Source organism: Ranitomeya imitator, chromosome 5 (genome assembly GCF_032444005.1).
Source record: "Ranitomeya imitator isolate aRanImi1 chromosome 5, aRanImi1.pri, whole genome shotgun sequence".
NCBI classification, from domain to species: Eukaryota; Metazoa; Chordata; class Amphibia; order Anura; family Dendrobatidae; genus Ranitomeya; species Ranitomeya imitator.
In genome coordinates this window covers 435,721,996-435,727,137 of record NC_091286.1, presented here as the reverse complement: position 1 = coordinate 435,727,137, position 5,142 = coordinate 435,721,996, and positions in this window count along the sequence as shown.

The window sequence follows — 5,142 nt, the reverse complement described above, 5'->3', positions numbered from 1 at the left end:
CGCCCATGCAAAAAGGTGTTATTTTCGACACCTGTGCTGCTTTTCTTTAAAAAGACAAGTCACGCCTCCACTACTGTTTAACAGTATAATGGGCTAAATAGTGTACGTGTTGCATTCAGCGTGTGCAAGTAGACAAATTAATAGAGCAACCTTTTACTTGTGCAGCATTAATGCTGCAGAAGGAGTGGCTCTTGTACTTTGTAACACCTGAGGGGGGGTTAAAGGTAACCTTTGAAATTGGTTCAACTAGGCTTCGGCCTACACTCTGCTCCTCTCCTCCTCATGCTGACCCTGGGCTCTAACAACGCTAGTTTTTGCCCGGAAATGCTAGCTGCACAGAGAAAAACACCAGCCAATGTGTTAGTGGGGTTCAGCACCGCCAGCTGTTCCCCCGCTGTGTAGCCGGCATCGTGTCCAGCACAAGCCACGCTGGCACAACCGACCAAAAGCTGCCACCAGTGCAGGCTTCGGCCTACACTTTGCTCCTCTCCTCCTCCTCCTGCTGACCCTGGGCTCTAACACCGCTAGTTTTTGCCCGGACATGCAATCTGCACAGAGAAAAACACCAGTCAATGTGTCAGTGGGGTTCAGCAACGCCAGCTGTTCCCCTGCTGTGTAGCTTGCAACGTGACCTGCAAACGCCACGCAGGCACATGAACTGAAATTGAAGGGAGCCTGCCCCCCACCCCCAGGTGTTTCTATGTATAACAGCCACCTTGTACAGCAGTACTGCTGCATTTGTACAAGGTGGCTGACTTTTTCTCCTTGCCCACGTGGAACTCAACACGTACAAAATGTGTCTCATTAGAGACCATTACAATGTCCCTGAGCTGTGACTTTCCTTTGTAATGACACGCAGCACCACCCTTGTTAGCGCTGCCCGTCTTTTGACATCATTGGTTAGCTGGCTGCGCCTGTGCATCTCCCCTGCTCGAACCAACGCCCCTCGGTGTCTTATTTTTTTGGACAGCGAGGGTGTGATTGATGGGCATGTGCAGTGCATATGTTTGCCTGTGTTCACTCATCTCCTTCCGCCTTCTTCAGACTGGGTGTCCTCATGGCCGCGGCAGGCGATAAGGGATCAGATGAGGCCGCCCAGTCTGAAGCAGGTGTAAGGACATGTGTGAGCGTCAAACATATTTACTGCACAAGGCCACGAATCCCAGCCACGCAGTGTGATTTTTTGAAAACACACTGTGGGTCTGGGATTCATGTCCACCGCTAACCGCAACGGCCAACATGAAATGAGGTCATAAGACAGGAAGCGCTCACAGCGCATAGCCAATGGATCACAAGAGCGCAGACTCCTGTACAGCAACTAACAACGCTCAGGAAGCTGCGCCCATGCAAAAAGGTGTTATTTTCGACACCTGTGCTGCTTTTCTTTAAAAAGACAAGTCACGCCTCCACTACTGTTTAACAGTATAATGGGCTAAATAGTGTACGTGTTGCATTCAGCGTGTGCAAGTAGACAAATTAATAGAGCAACCTTTTACTTGTGCAGCATTAATGCTGCAGAAGGAGTGGCTCTTGTACTTTGTAACACCTGAGGGGGGGTTAAAGGTAACCTTTGAAATTGGTTCAACTAGGCTTCGGCCTACACTTTGCTCCTCTCCTCCTCCTGCTGACCCTGGGCTCAAACACCGCTAGTTTTTGCCCGGAAATGCTAGCTGCACAGAGAAAAACACCAGCCAATGTGTTAGTGGGGTTCAGCACCGCCAGCTGTTCCCCCGCTGTGTAGCCGGCATCGTGTCCAGCAAAAGCCACGCTGGCACAACCGACCAAAAGCTGCCACCAGTGCAGGCTTCGGCCTACACTTTGCTCCTCTCCTCCTCCTGCTGACCCTGGGCTCTAACACCGCCAGTTTTTGCCCGGACATGCGATCTGCACAGAGAAAAACACCAGTCAATGTGTCAGTGGGGTTCAGCAACGCCAGCTGTTCCCCTGCTGTGTAGCTTGCAACGTGACCTGCAAACGCCACGCAGGCACATGAACTGAAATTGAAGGGAGCCTGGCCCCCACCCCCAGGTGTTTCTATGTATAACAGCCACCTTGTACAGCAGTACTGCTGCATTTGTACAAGGTGGCTGATGTTTTCTCCTTGCCCACGTGGAACTCAACACGTACAAAATGTGTCTCTTTGAGACCATTCCACTGTCCCTGACGTGTGACTTTCCTTTCTAATGATACGCAGCACCCCCCTTGGTAGCGCTTCCCGTCTTCTGACATCATTGGTTGGCTACTTGCGCCTGTTCGTCCGCCCTGCCTGAATAAAATGCTCCTCGTTGTCTTACTTATTTTGACTGCGAGGGTGTGATTGATGGGCACGAGCAGTGCATATCTTCGCCTGTCTTAACTCATCTCCTTCCGCCTTCTTCAGACTGTGCAGCCTCATGGCCGCGGCATGCGAGAAGGGATCAGCAGAGGCCGCCCAGTCTGAAGCAGGTGTAAGGACGTGTGTGAGCGGCCAAAATATTTACTGCTCAAGGCCACGAATCCCAGCACCGCAGTGTGGCTTTATGAAAAGACACTGTGGGTCTTGGATTTATGGCCATCGTTAACCGCACCGGCCAACATGAAATGATGTCATAAGATGGGCAGCGCTAACAGGGCATTGCCAAGGGATAACACAAGAGCGCAGACTCCTGTACAGCAAATAACAACGCTCAGGAAGCTGCGCCAAGCACCAAGGCGTTATTTTGGACACCTGTGCTGCGTCTCATCAAAAAACCAAGTCACGCATCCACTACAGTTTGACTGTAGAATGGGGTAAATTGTGTATGTCTTTCATTCAGCGTGTGCAAGTAGACAAATTAATAGAGCAACCTTTCACTTGTGCAGCATTAATACTGCACAAGGTGTGTCTCTTGTACTTTGTAACACCTGAGGGGGGGGTTAAAGGTTTCCTTTGAAATTGGTTCAACTAGGCTTCGGCCTACACTCTGCTCCTCTCCTCCTCCTCCTGCTTCAACACGGGCTCTAACATCGCTAGTTTTTGCCCGCAAGTGCTAGCTGCACAGAGAAAAACACACGCCATTGTGTTAGTGGGGTTCAGCAACGCCAGCTGTTCCCCCAGTGTGTAGCCGGCAAAGTGTCCTGCAAACACAAAAACGCAGACACAAAGCTGCCTCCAGTGCAGGCTTCGGCCTACACTCATCTCCCCCTGCTTACCCTTTGCTCCAACACCGCTAGTTGGGGCTCTAGGAAGACAATCTTTAATAGGCAAGGCAACGCATCTGGGTTCCAGCACCGCCAGCTGGTTCTCGGCAGTGTTCTTGTCACAGGTACTCCCTCGTGCCAAGCCTGGTTTCAGCACCGTCAGCTGTTTCCGGGTTGTGTCAAGTTCACTGAGACGCCTATGCTTGCCCCGTCGTGGTGCGGTCGGGTTAGCCAACTCCAGGGTGCCTCCAGTTTAGGAGCTTCCTATGTGGGCTGCGTGAACTGGTAGTCAAGGCTGGTTCTGTAGTGCCAGTAGGCCCAGCTCCCCCTGTAGGACTGTTGGGGTTCGGTAACTGCGGCTGCCTCGCGGCCTAGCTGTTCTCTCCTCTCCTGTGGACCTTCGGGTCCACCACCTGGTTCCAGCACCGTCAGCTGGTTCCGGGCCGAGCCTTTGGCTTAGGTGCCTCCTCCTGGGTATCCGAGTTCCGCCAACGCCAGGCGGTCCTTGGTAGTGCTTTTAAGCGCGGGCACCTACAGCTTAGTAACCGGGTTCCAGCACCGTCAGCTGGTCCTCGGTCGTGCCATTGGCTCTTGCACACTGGGGCAACGCATCCGGGTTCCAGCACCGCCAGCTGGTTCTCGGCAGTGTTCTTGTCACAGGTACTCCCTCGTGCCAAGCCTGGTTTCAGCACCGTCAGCTGTTTCCGGGTTGTGTCAAGCTCACTGAGACGCCTATGCTTGCCCCGTCGTGGTGCGGTCGAGTTAGCCAACTCCAGGGTGCCTCCAGTTTAGGAGCTTCCTATGTGGGCTGCGTGAACTGGTAGTCAAGGCTGGTTCTGTAGTGCCAGTAGGCCCAGCTCCCCCTGTAGGACTGTTGGGGTTCGGTAACTGCGGCTGCCTCGCGGCCTAGCTGTTCTCTCCTCTCCTGTGGACCTTCGGGTCCACCACCTGGTTCCAGCACCGTCAGCTGGTTCCGGGCCGAGCCTTTGGCTTAGGTGCCTCCTCCTGGGTATCCGAGTTCCGCCAACGCCAGGCGGTCCTTGGTAGTGCTTTTAAGCGCGGGCACCTACAGCTTAGTAACCGGGTTCCAGCACCGTCAGCTGGTCCTCGGTCGTGCCATTGGCTCTTGCACACTGGGGCAACGCATCCGGGTTCCAGCACCGCCAGCTGGTTCTCGGCAGTGTTCTTGTTACAGGTACTCCCTCGTGCCAAGCCTGGTTTCAGCACCGTCAGCTGTTTCCGGGTTGTGTCAAGCTCACTGAGACGCCTATGCTTGCCCCGTCGTGGTGCGGTCGAGTTAGCCAACTCCAGGGTGCCTCCAGTTTAGGAGCTTCCTATGTGGGCTGCGTGAACTGGTAGTCAAGGCTGGTTCTGTAGTGCCAGTAGGCCCAGCTCCCCCTGTAGGACTGTTGGGGTTCGGTAACTGCGGCTGCCTCGCGGCCTAGCTGTTCTCTCCTCTCCTGTGGACCTTCGGGTCCACCACCTGGTTCCAGCACCGTCAGCTGGTTCCGGGCCGAGCCTTTGGCTTAGGTGCCTCCTCCTGGGTATCCGAGTTCCGCCAACGCCAGGCGGTCCTTGGTAGTGCTTTTAAGCGCGGGCACCTACAGCTTAGTAACCGGGTTCCAGCACCGTCAGCTGGTCCTCGGTCGTGCCATTGGCTCTTGCACACTGGGGCAACGCATCCGGGTTCCAGCACCGCCAGCTGGTTCTCGGCAGTGTTCTTGTTACAGGTACTCCCTCGTGCCAAGCCTGGTTTCAGCACCGTCAGCTGTTTCCGGGTTGTGTCAAGCTCACTGAGACGCCTATGCTTGCCCCGTCGTGGTGCGGTCGAGTTAGCCAACTCCAGGGTGCCTCCAGTTTAGGAGCTTCCTATGTGGGCTGCGTGAACTGGTAGTCAAGGCTGGTTCTGTAGTGCCAGTAGGCCCAGCTCCCCCTGTAGGACTGTTGGGGTTCGGTAACTGCGGCTGCCTCGCGGCCTAGCTG